This window comes from Ambystoma mexicanum, chromosome 13 (genome assembly GCF_040938575.1).
Source record: "Ambystoma mexicanum isolate Mex_15411 chromosome 13, UKY_AmexF1_1, whole genome shotgun sequence".
NCBI lineage: Eukaryota > Metazoa > Chordata > Amphibia > Caudata > Ambystomatidae > Ambystoma > Ambystoma mexicanum.
The window spans coordinates 412,531,333-412,548,536 of record NC_090938.1 but is presented as its reverse complement, the minus strand read 5'-3'; the positions used below and the strand labels follow the sequence as shown (position 1 = coordinate 412,548,536).

General features: G+C 47.0%; 1 protein-coding gene across 2 annotated transcripts in view; it reads right to left on the bottom strand.

Annotated features, from left to right (window-relative positions):
• The window catches only part of BCL2L2 (BCL2 like 2), a 209,268-nt gene extending 193,502 nt beyond the window's left edge, over positions 1 to 15,766 (bottom strand). Inside the window, exons 1-2 of one of the 2 annotated variants that reach the window (XM_069634025.1) lie at positions 15,614 to 15,648; positions 3,525 to 3,600 (exon numbers count right to left, since the gene is read on the bottom strand). The gene's annotated coding sequence lies outside the window, so the exon portion shown is untranslated. Of the gene's footprint in view, positions 1 to 3,524; positions 3,601 to 15,613 lie in introns of both variants that reach the window. The other variant, XM_069634024.1, reaches the window with a different exon arrangement.
• Between the last annotated feature and the right edge of the window lie 1,438 nt (positions 15,767 to 17,204).

The following is a 17,204-nucleotide window of genomic DNA, read 5'->3' as shown; positions in this document are numbered from 1 at the left end:
GACACCCCTAATCCACATATGGTCACATTCGTCCTTTCACACAAAGGAAGACAAGTTTAGCCATGGAACGCCCTCAAACCTTTTAATGCAAGAGTACTAGCTAAGGATCGTGTATCAGGGTACTGTTCCTAAATTATTTTGTTTGTAGCACAAAATATTTAAACACAGTATCGCTATGACCAGGGGTATCACATATCTATTGGAACAATTTACTTGTTTAGGAAAAACTGAGTGCATCTGCGCAACTTCACCCTGTGAGGCTTACAGTCTCATAGGTGTCACGCCATGCAGATGTGTGTCCCTAGTAGGGCCTTGAAATACAAGTTACTAGAAATACCCTATAGAAAAGTAGTCTAGGAAAATCATACATTTCAGTGACGCACATCAGAGGCGAGGCACTGCTTAGAACATTTGACATAACATCGTTGTAACCGCATCAGGTTTGAGTAAGTTGTTGAAGGCAACTGGTCCGTTTCAGACGGTTCGAAATTAAGGGGAGCCGGGGGCCATTAGCTTCTGCTTAAAGCCTTAAACAGCTAACAGAAGCTACTACTGGCTCCCCAGGCCAAGTGATGCTAAACAAACACACCTATGAATTTAATTGTAAATTTGGGACAATATATAAGCATTAGGACACAGCTATACGACATTGAAAGCTTAAGGGGTAATAAATAATGGACAAAATGTGTCTGCATTTTATGTGTAAATTGGATTTGCAGAACACTATGTACTAGCTCCTCTTTCCCCAGTGATAGCTCCTGGTCACTGGTTAATGCTGGATAACCAGGTGCTACTTTTAGCTCCTGCTTATCCAATCTTAATTTTGATCTCTGGTTTTCGAGAACCAGAAGCTTTCCCTAGAAAAGACATAGCTTGCATAAGTGCCCAGTTTACCTCTCTTCTTATTCGGTAGCTGCGTGTACTGAGCAAGCTTAGAGGCCTTCACGATCGCATTGAAAGACACATCTAAAAAACCCATGCTTATATGGGGGGGGCATGTGACCCTCCAAAAAGGCAAGGTTTGCTGCAGTAGCACTGTCCCTTCACAGACATCAAATTGCAGCAAGCCTTATGAGACCATGGTGCCAGCCTGCCAGAAATAAGGCAGGCACTCACCAGATGAACTACAAAAACAAAAATGCCCACACTCAGTCCTGCTTAAATTATCACAATTTATTGGCAGAGTGAAGTGGACGTGTTTCACTCTTGCGATGGTTGTCAAGACCGTTTTCCTGCCATTATCATGAAGCTATATTAACATAGAGGTAGATTACACGAACATTATCATGTCACTGCCCATCTTAAGTTAGGTTTGTAAACTGAGCTAGGGTTATTATCGGACTAATACAATGCCTTTGATGGTCGGTGGCCATGGTCGAAATGCAAATATTGAATTCATTATTACTAGGATTTTTTGCTGAAAAGAAAATGTTAGGGTAGAAAAAAGAGAAGAACACTTCGCAATTTGCGAAAATCAAGCTCTTCCATTAAGGTATTTGGGAGTAAATTAGGATGTTGCGGGGGTGGGGGTGCGCGGAGGGGGAAAATAGACAGCAGCAGAGGGGAGGTTACATCAGCAGCTTTGATGAGGGAAGGGGAGGGTGGTAGGTCTCCTGTCATAATTTATTCTAATACAATGCAAATCATAAATAGAAAATAGCTCATCTGATAATTGGAGACCGGGTGGAAATTGCCATGGCACAACACACAGACTGGAGCAGGCCATCCATGAAGAAATGTAAGCCACAACCAATACATTTCTTGACGCTTTTTGTAAACGGCAAGCGGCCAAGCCACCAAGATAATAAAATGAATTTCGAGTGGCCAACTGGAAAAAGAAAACCCTCCAATTGTGTCATAAAATACCCCAAGGAAGAAAAATAGAGGAGACAGCAAAGGAATGCTTTCCTGGCCTGTGGAAAAGGGTATGAACAGTTGCGCTCTTTTTAAAGGGCAGGGCCGGCACAAGGCAAGCAGGACCCAGTTCAAAAGTCGTAAAGAGACAGCAATCTTTTCAGAAATGCTTTCCAGGGTAGCAGGCAATTCCCAAACCAGTTGGGAAGGAAGAGTAGGATGACAGAGAATCAGAAATCATGGCTCTGAAGAAAATATGTTTCTCTTATCGTCCCTTGGTGCAACTTTGGGATCTCAACACAGCAGGGAGCAATTTTCTGGGTTTCTACACCTCCCCCTCTTGGGTCTTTCTGTGTATCTAAATTTCTCCTGCGGAATTCCCCTTTGGACACTTCCTCCTAAGGGGTCAAGTCCGCAATCTTTCCTTGTAAAGGTATTTTCCACAGTTACCATCACTTATTGGGACAGCTCCCAGGGTTCCTCCATCGCCTGAGGGCTTTGCTACAGCTCCTTGCTACAGCTCCTTTCTCCACTTCATGCGTCAATGTTGTGGATACTCTCTTCCCGTGGCATATTCTGAACTTCTTTATGATTTGAAGGTTACCTGAGCCCCGCCCTCACCTGGTGCGGTTGCTTGGGTTCATATGTATCAGGGGGGTCTTTCTTATGTTTAAAATTCCCTAAACGTCTTGTATCCTGGAGACAATTTCATGAGAATGTCCCCATCTTGGATGCAGTGGTCCAGCTCGTTCTACCTTGGGTACTGTTCATTTGGCAACCCTGACCCACTTCAGGCAGCAGTTTTTTCAGGGTCGTTTCCCTCCCCTAAAGGGGATAGATTTATTGGAGTATCTGCACCCCCTCCTTCCAGACTGTTTTGGGCTCTTCCCACTCATGAGCAGATTACTGGGCTCCTCCAACTCCCAAGACCGGGTCCTGGGATCATACCTCTCCTCTGGCCAGTTTCTTGGCTACCACGTTCACCACAGTGCCACTACCTCCATGGCTGCTGTGGTTTGCTGAGATCGCCACGTTGTGCACACGAGCCTCTGAGCCTCTTGCTATACATTGGTGGTGCCAGCCATCAGCTAGGGTGGGATTCGGCCCTCCCAAAACGTTTGCAAAAACATTATCAGTAACCGCATGCAGAGAGCATCCCAAACAACTCGAGCAGCTCTGCTCATGCTGGGAATAACTAGCTTTCACACACATGCTTTACTTTAAGCAGCGCTTTTCTAAAAGTGGCTGCTGCAGCAGAGACCTTCATCTATGATTAATTAAGTGTGGGAGGGATCCTGTTCTCTGCCCAAATGGCGTTAGGGTTATCGATTGCCAATGTGCAATGCCATCGAAACACATACATTTCAAAGTCCCAGATGGGTTTTGAATCTGCTTCATGCAAAGTAAATGGAATCATAAAAGAAACAAACATCTTTTCAAAACTTTGGCATGCCAATTAGACTAGGAGATCGGCTCGTTAGATGCAACAAAATAAAGTTTACTTTCCAAGGACCTGAGCATATCTTTCACATCATTAAGAACAATAGGTTACAAGCCTGTGTTAAACACTTAAAGCAGGGGACTTGTTTTAGACGGGCTCTTGCTGGCAGGGTCTTTAAAGCTTAAATATACAGTAACCAGTAGATCAGTTTATAGCAATCTCAAATTACCTCCCATCAGGTGTGAAATAATCTGCCAGTTCTCACTTTTGGTCTTTCTTCATGTTGCATTGTGGTACTTGTAGTGCTGAAGTTAGAATATTAACAAGTGAAAAAGACATACAAGTGCTATACAAATATGAAAAAACATGCTTAAAGAACCTAGGACTGCAGAACAGCATGTGTCATCTGTTCTGGCAGCTGTTATATCACCATCCGCTTCTCTCAAGTGACGTTATGTGAGGAAAGCAGCAACTAAACTGTCAGGATTAAAAGCTTTTGTTGCCATCGAAGTTGTACTATGCCACTTCACATAGTGGTACATGTCAATGTGAGATACTGTGGGACGTAAGGGGCATTGTGCCATCATTCGGAACACCTTTGTAAATTGCCCTGTAAGCCCCTATCCCCAAAAATGGGGCTGGTCCATCCATGTTCCTCTACAAGATCAGATCCGTCTGCTCTTATGCAGTTCTCTATACTCCTTCCTCGCCTGGTGCTATATTATACACACTTGCTTCTCTCATTTGAAAAGCTACATGGCCATGTCCATCTCTCATAGGTGGGGGGTGCTTCCTTGGCTGCTCATTCTACCCCTTTGTCTGCAATTCCCTAGGCTTTGGTATATGCTGTGGACAGTTTCATGAGCTTGTCATCACTCGTGAAGGCAGTATCCAAGGATCCTTCTTGCCTCCTGGGTCCTGTATTCAAGGTCCTTCCCTCTGGGGGAGGTCAGGTTGGATAGCTTATCCCACTGCAGGGAACAGTCTTTCATGGATTTTTCCTTCCACTCCTGGGAACAGATTCAAGAAACTATCTAGCCCCAGTGACTGTTGTTTGGCTTTTTCTGCTCATGAGCAGATTTTTGCAATCCTCCAACTCCTGAGGCAGTGCCCTAGGTGCAGTGTTCAAAATTGTGGGGAGCTATTTAGCTCCTGTTTGTAGCCTAGAAGAACCTGGTTAGCATGACACCAACAGCTACTTTTAGCTCCCCATGCCAACTGATGCCAATCAAACACAAATGTGTGAATTTAACTCTATGCATTTGGGACAATTTACAAATAAGCATAGGGACACATTATAACATTTAAAGCATAATGGGTCTTAAAAGAGAAGCACAAAGTTAAGCTTGCATCTTCTGTTGAAGTTAGATTTGTGAAACGCTGTGTACCCGCTCTGGTTTCCCAGTGGTAGCGCCTGTTCACTGGTTAATGCTGGAGACCCAGAAACTGCTTTTAGCTCCTGGTAATCTAATCTTAATTTCGACCTCTGTAGGTGCATTTTTCTCCTAACCACAGACGCAGAGTACACGGGGGAAAGGGAGCAACTGGCTGTCCCTGTTCGCCTTGAACAAAAGGGGCAGGAGTGTCCTTTTGCCCCACCGAGATTATATTAGAACTTGCATGGGGGATCTTTGCAAGTGTGAACAAAAGCGAAAATATCAAAACATCCAAATTCAGCGAAGGAAGTCTCAAAAGGCAAGGAAGCTGAGACAGCTACACCCGCACTGGGCACTGTTTGGCTTCTGGCTCCTCTCCTGCTGTGCTCTAATTTAGTTAAGTGATAGCATGCATCTTGCAAAACTAGCAAGTTCTGAACGCTCCAACGTGGGAAGGCCGCCTCATCATCACCTAAGCTTTGATTGTGGGGACAGTAGACACGCTATGCTTTGTTCTCCTTTTGCTATTTCTTACTTTTTTTCTCTTTCGCTTTTCTTGCTTTCACTTTTTGCATTTAACTTTATTTCCACTCTTTCTTTCCTCAATTTCTCTTTCTTTAAGAATCTTCTTTTCCAGCTGTCTGACCTCTCCACCCTCCCTTTTTCTTTGACCATCATCTGCCTCCCATCGACCCCACCCGACTTTGGGGCAGTCTCGGTCTCCCTCTCTCTTTAAATCATGAGTCAGCCGCCACCTTCTCCCGGATCACATGTACCTAGCTGTTTTAAACCGGAGACCGCTTCCTCAAACTTAATAAGATAGCTCAGCATGTTAATGCACCTGCAGTGGAATGCAGTGTTCAACCAGGGGGTCCAGCTGCTTAAGAGACTAGCAGAGGGGAACAGAAGAGAGGGAAATCTGTAGAGAAGGAGGGGAAAAAAGGGAGGAGGTAGGTGAAGCCACGAACAGAAAGAGGGAGGGAGAGAGTGGTGTAGATACTGTCTCAGTTGTGAGGCCGTTGATTGAATGGGCATGCATTAGGGCCTACCCCTTCTTTTGTGCAGATTTTGGGCCGTCGGTATTATTGGTTTAAAATGGTAATTCCGATACATTGCACCTTTTGGACATGGACACCATTATGGATGAAGACTGTAACTGTATGTGAAAATATTTTCATAGTACTAGTGGTAATTTCAATAAACTGTGTATTACATTCAGAATGGTTTGTTTGTACTAGTCTCCTGCATTAAACCAGGGCTCGAAACTAACGGGAGCTATTTAGCTCCTGTATCTAGCCTAGGAGAGCCTGGTTAGCTTGAAACCAACAGCTATGAGGAGCTACTTTTGGCTCCCCAGGGAACTAGTGCCTTACAAACATTCCTATCTGACATTAACTTCGGTCATTGCGAATGCTAATAAGGACGAATTAGGACACATCTGGTAAATGTTTAAACATAATGGAGAAAAAGTAAAAGTGTGCATCTCATTTGGAAGTTAGATTTACGGTGCACTGGGTACTCGCTCCAATTCCCCAACGGTACACCAGGACTACTGGGTGATGCCCAACACCCAGGTACTAGTTTTAGTTCCTTCTTTTTGAACCTTAATTTCAAAACCTTTGACACCCAATGCTTTATGTTATGCTCCTTTAGGAACCTTACAACTAAATTCCATGTTTTAACCAACGATTTTAAGGAGTTTACAACTTGTTGGTGCAAATCGTTGTCACTTTTGCAGCATTAGGATTAAGGATTCTGTAAATGCAAAATAAAAATCTCAGCCCCGTACTTGTTGTGACGGGGACTCAGAGAGGCTGCCCCCAACTCCAGCTCCAACTACCTCACAGCGCCCCTTCCTACAAAGAGGACACAGAGCTCTGTTACACACGTCTTTATACCTCCTTTCTCTCTGTACTCCCCATTTCCTCCTTCCCTCAGTCACTTCCACTTCTCACAGTCTCCCCTCTTCATAATCCGGCCATCCCACATAACGACCTCCACCCCATATAAACAGCAAATACACTCTTAACCCATTTCTTCAATAAGTCGCTGAGGTAGAGTTCTCGCTCCTCGAGGTCGCTCCATTTGGTCACCTCCTTCCAGCCCCAGTGACTTCACTTTGCGTCCCTCACGAGAGTCACTTTCTGAGTCTTCCCCATCCCCCCCAATAGGAGACATCGGATTCACCCAGATCAATGTCACTGCCACTACGTTCCCTTTCATTGCCTGACATGCAAAGAGTTAAGAGTGACTTGACAGTGTACATCTTCAGCAGTTATTATGGAGCATTTCTTCTGAGTAATCACCATTGCGGCAGCCTGAAACGCGGAGGAATGTTTGTGCGTCCTGGGTTGTCACACTATCACATCTCCCACTGTGAGACTACATGTCCTGGCATGCCATTTAGCATCTGCATATGTTTGCAGCTTTTCATTGGCCTTCTCATCTCGATCTCTCAGCATTCCATCCCCTTTATAGCACTCGTCTGCCTTGATGCAATGGGGTTTTCTCATTCGTACATTGCTGCCAAACATTACTTCAGATGGGGCCTTCACGGTTGTGCTTTGTGGCGTATTCCTATAGTCCCTCAGTAATTGGTATAGCAAATGTTCAAACGGCTTCCCTGTCAGGTGTGCTATTTGTAGCACTCTTTTTAAGTTGCCCATGAATCTTTCCACTATTCAGTTAGCCTGAGGCCACAATCAAAAATCGTGTCTGTGTTTGAACCCCATGTATTCAACAAATGTCCTGAAATCTTGGCTGCTAAAAGGGGGTCCATTTTCCAGCTTGACCACCCAGCGAATTCTATACGCCGGGGGCAGGATGACATGGTGTGCAGTGGTGGACCCTACTATGTAGGCATCTACCACCACCAATACATATTGTCCCCGTCCATTGGGCCAAAGAAGTCAATGGCCCCCTCTTCCCATACCCTCTCAAGCAGCTGTGTCATCTGTAGCGTCTCAGGGTGGGTGTGTGGTGTTATGACGCTTCAGGTGGGACATAATTTCAGTAATTCTACCTGGCTGTCCAACTGTGGGAACCACACTTTCTGTCTTAGCAGGCGCTTGGTGGATACAATGCCCCTATGCCCTTCTTGTGCCTACTGGGCGTCTTAAGGTGTCCGTGATGATGAGCTAATTTCCTTTTAGCAGTAGGCCATCTTTTGACAGTAATCACTCTTCTTTCACCAACAGACTCCAGATATCATTTTGAACCTCTTCGGATGCCCCTTCCTCAGCTTTCTTAACGTGTTTCCAGCGCCTTGTCTTTAGGCAACCTGCAATGATTTGGAATTCCCGATCATGTTCAGAGTCTTGTAGAATCTGCAGAATGTCCACTCCATTTGGCGTTGCTATGTGCACCACGTAGTCAATGTACTGATCTGCTATGGACAGTTTTGGTGTCACGGTTTCCGCAGGGTGTCTGGAGAGGAAGTCTGCGGGATTCTCATCTTTACCGGGCGATGGATGATACTGAATGCATAGACCTGCAGCCTTAGACCACACATCAAAATCCTAAGAGGCATCCTCGCCCGAGGGTTGCCATAGAGGAACAGCAGGGCCTAATGATCCCTAATGATGTTGAAAGGTTTTCCATACAGGAACAGATAGAAGTGTTTGCACACCCACACTACCGCTAACCCTTCCTTCTCCGCTTGTGAATACACCTGCTCAGTTGAAGAGAGACCCCTGCTTGCATAGGACACTATGGGCCTCATTACGAGTTTGGCGGCAGCCATGGAGCTATTAGCTCTATGGCTGCCGCCAAACCGGGCTCCTTTACCATGTTCCCTGAATGGTGAATTACCGGGCCATTCCGAGTTCGGAGGGCCTGGTAATTCCTCCCTCAGGGAACCCGGGCCCGGACCTTCCCCATTCCCATTTGAGCCCCCATAGGGCTCAATGGGAATGGGAGAGAGAGCTAACAACGGGCCGATTACGACCGGCCCATTGTTAGCTCCCTGGTCCCCTCGCGGGACCCGGTAACGACGCCTGGTTTTGCCAGGCGTCCTTACCGGATCCCGCGAGGGAACCTAGTAATTTCGTGGAATGGGGTTAACGGGTCCGCCTCCATTAGCAGAGCCCGTTAACCCGTTCCGCTAAGGTTATAATGAGGCCCCATGTGTCTCTTTTGGGACGCATCTTCATCGACTTGCACCAAAACATCACCCAACCCCAATGAGCTGGCGCCTACCGTCAGTTCTGTTTTTCTGGCTGCATCATAGTAGGACATGTTTTCCGCTGATTAAATTCTCCTCCTGATAAGCTCAAAGGAGTCCTGACAGTCCTTGGACCATTGGAACGAGACCTGCTGTTTCATTAAGGCCCTCAAGGGCTCACCTACTGCTGCTAAGTCTTTGATGTATCTGGTGCAATAGCTGGCGAGTCCCAAGACTGACCACAGCTCTGAGACACTTGTGGGTGGGCGGGGGCTTGTCAGGGGGGGGGCGGTGTGTTGCTGATAATCACCCATTATTTTCCAAGTCTGGGGTCGTCCCTTGTGCTGAGAAGATGCATCCAAAAAAACCTGAACGTGCCGTTCCGAAACCCACATTTGTCCTTATTGAGTGTAAGGCGAGCCACCTCCAGCACCATGCACACTATCGATAGGGCATTATTATGTTGCTCCATGTCTTTGCTGAAGACCAGGATGTCATCACTGTAGTTTAAACAGTGCAGGATGTGCTTTATTACATTGTGAATCTCTGCCTGAAACATTTCTGCTGCAGACGATACCCATAGCTGAGCCTTTTCTATCTGTATAAGCCTGGGTGAATCACCAACATGGTGAGATATAGTGTTTCTGGGCTCTGCTCCAGCTGAGGATATCCCTTATTGAGATCCAGTTTTGAAAAGACTTGGGCCCCGCTGAGTAGGTATGTCCATGATCAGTGAGGTCTGATGTTGTTCCCTCAGGATGGCACGATTTGGTCTTATGTCCATGTAAAGCCTGATGGTGTTAAACCATTTCTTCGGCATACGTACAATGGGCGATACCCATGGTGTGGGTCACGTTGCGGGCATGGTTGTCATGTTCCAGCAGCCTGCTTAGCTCGTCTTCCACTTGCCGCTGTATCTTTATTGGTATGCCGACCAGCACACCGAGGCGGCAACCCGAGCCCATCTTCGCCTTCTACCATCAGCCTGAGCAGGATTGGCTCTGCCTCCCCTTATCAGCACCAATCAAACGCTGGCAGGCGTTAGCCGGCCCACCTTGCGAAGGCCCACTTTGAAAAGGCTTGTATCCTGTCCAGAGCCTGTCCGTGCCTGACCCTGCCTCCTGTCTGAAGTTCTGCACCCCAAACCAAGGTTCCACGGACAACGCAAACAAGGTACTGTGACCTGTTCCTTACTGACCCCACCCTCTTTGGAACAGCACCCTCACACTAACCATAATCCGCCACGCACGCCTAGTACCAGACACCTTGGCTTACCGCCCAAAAGCTAGTGCGATCGCCCTGCAACCAGTTTATGCCCTCATATGTACTTGGCCACATATGCGCTGCTGTAACCCCCAGCACTGCTTCACGCGTGCCCGAGGCTGCACATCTCTACTACCCACGTGTCTATCTCACATGCGGACCCCCTGGAGCATCAGGTCTCTATGTATTACTCATACCGCTGCTCGCCTCATCTAGCAGCCATGTTGACATGCGCCCTCAGCTACATGCATTTTTAGCCCATTTGATTGCATTTCAGCCTCATGCATTTCTAGCCCATATGTGAATTTTCAAATCTAGGTGGACTTTGACTGTATTTCAGCCTCATGCATCTTTAGCCCATATGATTGCATTTCAGTCTCATGCATTTTTAGCCCATTTGATTGCATCTCAGCCTCATGCATTTCTAGCCCATATGTGAATTTTCAAATCTGGGTGGACTTTGACTGTATTTCAGCCTCATGCATTTTTAGCCCATATGTTTGCATTTCAGCCTCATGCACTTTTAGCCTACATGTGGATTTTCGTATCTAGGTGAACTTTGTCGCACCCTACTCCTACCTGTACGACCTGATCGCTAAGCCCTGCACCCTTCTGCTCCCTTTCTGACCACCACACTATCCTGCTGCATTAACACCTAATCACAAGCCTCCTATCTCTGCTCACCATGAGTCCGCAAGCAACCAGCCCAGCATCCAACCCGCACATCTTCCCCTCCAACATTCCCCCCACTTACTTTATACCCTCCTTCTTCTCTAGAATCCACAGCACAGCCTCCCAGCCCCCACCCACTATAACATCCTACACTAGACCCACCAACATCAGAAACCAACTCTTGGGACTCTGCCCCAGGCACCCAATCACCACCCACCAAACACCTCCCAATCCAACCACTAGAACGTCCACCTCCCTGCCCAAACCATCTTTAGCCATACCAGTCACAGCGCACCCCAACCATGCCTCTCCAGCACGCCACAACACCACCCCCTCCTCACCCCAGACTTTACAGTGTGTCCTTATCAACGCCAGAACCATCCCTGCTCATGCCACGGAAATTCACAAACTCCTTATCAACCTGGACCTCGACATCCTAGCCATCACCGAGACATGGCTCCACAGTGCCGCAGGGCTAGCCCTCAACCTTGCTATCCCACAGGGCTACTCAATCATCAGGCAAGACCGCATCTCCTCAGTAGGTGGTGGGGTAGCACTCATTCTAAAAGATCACCTATAGGCCAGACAAATCACATCCGACCTGGGTGATACCACAGACTCCCTTGCAATAAAAATTGCATTCTCCCCTAACTCCACCATCACAATCAACCTCGTCTACCGCCCACCTGGCCCTTTATTGGAATTCCATGAGAATCTCCTACACCATCTAACAGAAAACCTAAAACTCACCTCCAAAAGCATCCTTTTAGGTGACCTCAACCTAGGCTACAACGACAAAAAGGATAAGCCAGCCAACTCTCTCTCACTAGCCATAAAAGAACTAGGCTTTGACCAAAAAATAACCTCACCCACACACAACAAAGTTCGCATCCTTGACTGGGTAGCCGACCACAACTGTCACATCGACATCAGCTCCATCACCCCGACGCCCTGGTCAGACCACCACATCATTCACTTCTTCATCCCTGCCGCCTCCAAGACCAAAAAGCCTAACCCTATCCCCCCTGCCCTGGCAAGATGCGTCAAAACTCTCACTAAAGACAAGATCACCCCACACCTCAGCGTCCTCACAACTGACCTTCAGACCTCCGACCCTTCAGTGCTAGCAGAAATCTATAGGAGTACCATAAGCACTGCCATAGACACCATTTCCCCATTACAGAACAAAAAAGCCAAAACAGTGAAACACTCTTAACACCTGGTTCTCATCTGAACTTAAAGAACTCCGCTCCCAGAAGAGAAAAGCATTGAACGCATGGCAAAAATCACCCTCGCCAGCCACCCTATCCTCCTACAAAAAAATCACCTCCCAATACAAAAAAGCTATAATCATAGCCAAATCAGCCTCCACCAACAAGAGAATTGCCAACGCAAGATCCAAATCAAAAGAACTCTTCGCCATCTACAAAGAACTCACCACACCAGCTACCAAATCTCAAGATATTGATAAAGACCAAACCTGGTGTAACTCTATACAATCCGCCCTATTGAACAAAATCGAACTCCTCCAAGCTAAAATCAAGGAACACGACAAAAACCTATCACAACATCTGGAACCCACCACCACCCCTGTCCACCCACCCACCTCCTACTCATTGCCCCATCCCATCAAAGCCCCCATTACCCCCTTCAAATTCAGGGAAGTAACAGAACAAGAAGTTTCCGAGATAATGAACAAGATTAAACCATCCAACTGCAAAGGGGACCCTTGTCCAGCCAGCCTCATTAAAGACTGCACCGAAACACTCACCCCCTTCCTCAAATCCTTCATCAACACCTCCTTCAATGCCAACAAAGTTCCAGATAGTCTAAAAGAAGCCTAGGTACGCCCCCTTCTAAAAAAAACCTACTCATGACCCAGAAGTTGCTAACAACTATAGGCCCATTACCACTGTGCCGTTCCTGCTCAAGATTCTGGATAAAGTTGCCTACACGCAAATCGAGGAATATTTCGAAACCAACAAGATCCTAGGTAAAAGACAGTCAGGATTCCGGCCGGTCACGGGACTGAGTCAGCCCTACTCGACTTAAAAATACAACTTGGGGACATCATGGACAAAGGTAAACAGGCACTCCTTCTCCTACTGGATCTATCCGCCGCCTTTGACCTTGTCAACCATGATATCCTAGGGATGCACCTAAAAAATGAAGCACACTTCTCCCCAGAAGCTATCACTTGGGTGGCCTCGTTCCTACATGGCAGACTCATGAAAGTCTTTTCGTGTGGGCAGTTTACTTGGGATCTGTTCTCCCTCCGTGAGAATTTACAAATGCTCTCCCGAGGCAATTTCTTCGGTGCTCTAGTCTTCACCCTTTACGTACGACTCTTATTGAAAACCCTCTCCTGAATGAAAACGCCTTCTGGTTACACCCCCATCTACATTATCTTGAAGTATTCCTTTACCACGCATAGTACCAGTTTCACTGCGTGTACTACCTGACTGTACTATTCAAGTTTCTGCTTTGTAGCTGGCTACATCACCCCACTTTCTTACTGTACATATCAGTACCCCCCTTTCTCACCCTTTACCTAGTTGTAAACTGTGTCCCTTACCGTACCTGTCGTCTCCTTGCTATACTTAGCTATGTAATGATCTTTCTCCCTATACTATGCTCACAAGAACATAGGTCTCAACCTTTTGCAACTGCTTGGAGTGTGAGAGCCTGGGTTGGACACTGGAGGTGGTGTCTGGCGTTAGAGGAAGTGACATCACGGGAAGGTTTGCAAAGAAAATCCCAATATTGACTAACTAGGGTGCTGCAACACTAGGCCCTTTTGCATGCAACCACTGTACCAAGTAAATGCAGTTAAAATAAATACAAATACATGTTCATTCTGTACAGTTTATTTTTTCCCCAGATGTGCACCTGCCTAAAAATAAATGTACAACTGTCAAAAGAAACCAACTGTGCTCATATGATGTTTAAACTCGATATAGTGGAACAGAGGCAGTATGTCAATCTCTGTGTAAGAGGGTGCTGAAGCCGTGGACATAGGGCATTTTTGCCACTAGTAGCAATGGGGATGGAAATTGTGATATTATGCAAGCAGCACTTGGGATCTATTGAATACTCAGGTTCTGTATGGCCAACAAGGACCAGGAGGCCTGTGGCAGATGTTGCATAGTGCGTTGTCACCAGTGGCGTATCGAGCAGGGTGGCTGGGGGGGGCAAGCTACCCCCGCACAGGCTCTTTTGAGAGCCTGACCGGGATTTCTGTCAGTGGGACACTTCTCCCATGAAGCACCTCAATGAGGGACACCTTACCCTTTCTGAACAGCAGAGGTGTCCTGCTGCCAGGACAATGTCCCAAGGAGCTTTGGGCAGCAGAGGGGCTCTCACGTTGCTCTGTGTTAACAGAGCATTTCAATGTGAGCCATTAGGCACTGATGGGACGTAGGGGGGACTATTAGCAGGGACTTTTGTCCCTTTAGAAATGGGCACGGGAGGGGGTGATCAGCAGTGAGAAGGAAAGGGTGCATAATGTAGCATGCTTTATTTATTTGTGGTTTTTTTTTACAACGCGCTTAATACCCGAGTGAAATAATTACTATAGCTTTACCCAAATGGCTCACATTAACCTGCATGATGCTATTGTGACTTTGCATGCAGGATGGGGAGAATAAAACTAAAGCCATGCTCTTATTGCTCAACATATTTCTATGATATATATAATGTAAAGCTAATTATGAAGTCATTGCTACAAATAAAGTATTACTTAAGGACATGAAATGCAAAGGGAAACCTCAATGAATATCTATATCAACAAAACCTGTGAAGATGGGGACAGTTGCTTAAATTTGTAAACATCCCAGTTCCACCATTTACATTTAACCAAAGTGTGTGATCCTGGGCAGATTTGCAGTTCTGTAAGTGTACTCGGTCAGTGTTTTACTTCAGAGCGTATGTTAATATATCATGCTGTTAATTTAAAAAAGCCTGACTATTGAGTTGCTCCACATATAACAATCGTGCAATTTAGGTATTTTGAACCACAAAGTTATTTGCCACTTGGCTTACTCATGGCAACTTATTCTAAAGTCACTTCCATGGTGCCTCGAAGTATCAAAGACTGATGCAAAGTCCTTTTCTGTGAAGTTACTTCTGTTGGTGCGATCCATATGCAAATTAGGAGGTTTATATGTATTTTGCCACAAAGCGCATGGACAGAGCTCTAATAGATGTGTTCCCTGCATCTGTAACGATTTGCAGTTTTTTTTTATGTCTTAAAATGCCATCTGCCACAAATGTTACCAAAACTGTAGATTGGGGCAGGCGGTTTGTGGGTGCCTACCTAATTTAAAACAATATGAACTCCTTCCAAAGCATTTCAATATCTGTAGTATCAAGTTTATTATTATGTCCGCAGATAGAAATGTGTCAGACAATACCAAACGTGTTCCCAAAACCAGATTCAAATGCCACAGGTGTGAGTGACAGTGTGCAGGGTCTTGACTCTGAAATTATGTCGGGAACCCTGACCTCAGCATTTTGGCAGGCTGCGGTCACTGGCAGCAGGGCCTATGGGCATGGCACCACAAGAGCAGGAGGAGAATTCAGAGGCAGCAGCAGCCGTGATCTAATCTGGAAGGCTGCTGCAGTCCTCCACAGTGTGTAGTTCGGGCAGCAGAGACTGTCGTTTTCTCATTTAGTGCAGCCAGCGCCTGCGTAGCATAGCAATGGAGTGTCGTGAGGTGCGGGTGAAAGAAATAAGCTAGCGGGTGTGTGGGTGCTTTTGGCGGTGACACCCGCCAAAAGCGGGTAAGTTGAGAGCTATGCAAGAACCCACCCTCCCTTTGTACCCACCCCTGTTCCCCCCTGTACCTGAATATCCCTCCTGTTTCCGGGAAAGAGGGAGGAGGGCGGGGCAAGGCTGTGGCTGATGACGTCACTCGGTGACAGAGGGGAGGCTTCAAGTCCACAGACAGAAGTAACAGAACGCCGAGCCGTGTTGCCGCTAAGAGCAAATTGAGGGAGCCCGACTGCAACCCAGGTTGAAACGGGGCGTTTTAGAGGCGTTTTTTTGCCGACTGATTTGAGGGATAAAACAAAGAAGAATCTACAGGTAGCAGGGAATAGGTAGCATCTCAAACAAGTTATTTACACCGGTGTTGTATGATATTCTGCATCCCCTGGTAGACGGAGTTGGTGTTCGGGAGTCTTCGGGGCCATGCCTACAAAGTCGCCCCACCCCCTGTTGCCCAAAGGTGGGTGAGGCTACCAGGTAGGCGCGGCCCAGCCATGGGGATGCAGAAAATCATAGAACACCGGCACTGGAAGCCTCCAGCTGTGGGCCGTACTCCTGGCCGCCTTCCAACATGCGCTGGAAGTCAATTGTTTGCGTGCACTGCATGGAGCTGCATTGGGGCAACAGGGAGAAGAAAACACTATTAGGCTGCAATTGGTCCTCACCTAAATCCACTTTTATCAGGGTTGAGGCGTTAGATTTAGTGCTGGCCTTTGGGCCAGCTCTCACCGGGTCTGGCACCAGATGGGTGGCCGGATCTCAGAATCCAGCCAGAGCCAGCTGCTTTATCCCAGGCTCAGCACTGGTTTACTTTGAAAAAAAGGAGCGCCCGCGGCGGCTGGCAGGGAGTATTGATATTGATATTTTATTTCTATCGTGCTCATACACAAGTGTTTCAGAGCGCGACTATGGAAGGGGAACAGGGGAGAACAAAAACAACGATCTTACTAGGCCCAGTGACATTGAGAACGCGCAACTGCAGGGTAGAGGGGAAAGGGGGAGAAGTGCATGGAAGGGGGAACAAAAGGAGAGTGCGGAACGAGAAGGAAAAAACAAAAATAATAATAAAATAATAAATAAAAAGGCAACAAACAATGGAGTGCAGCCAGCAAGTGCTGGGTTTATGGCAGCAGGCCGGGTAGGTCTGAAAGTGCAGGAAGAAAAGGGGAGGGCTGTATGGGTACACATACAGACTCCAGTGCAAGGAGTGGCCCGGAGGCAGTGCGTGAGGGTGGCAAGATGAGCAGGCACTTGGGCCCGGAGGGCAGAGGGTGGCCAGGTGCATGGTGCAGAGGGAAAGTAGAATCAACAGGGGAGAGGAGAGGAGAAGGCAGAAGCAAAGAGGAAGGTTTTGAGGTGCTTCTGGAACCGGAGATGGTTCTCCTCAAGTTTTAGAGTTGAAGGGAGGCTGTTCCAGAGGGAGGCCCCAGCTGAAGACAGAGATCTACCCCCAGCTCGTTTCTTTGAGAAACGACTGACCCCTGAGGGAGTTAGAGGTAGAGGAGCGGAGTGATCGAGATGGGAGGTATTTGCAGAGGGATAGCTGAAGGTATTTTGGACCCAGGCCCCAGAAAGCCTTGTGGACAATGCAGAGGGTTTTGAATTTAATCCTTGCGTCCACTGGGAGCCAATGGAGAGATTTCAGAGCTGGAGAGATACGATTCCAGG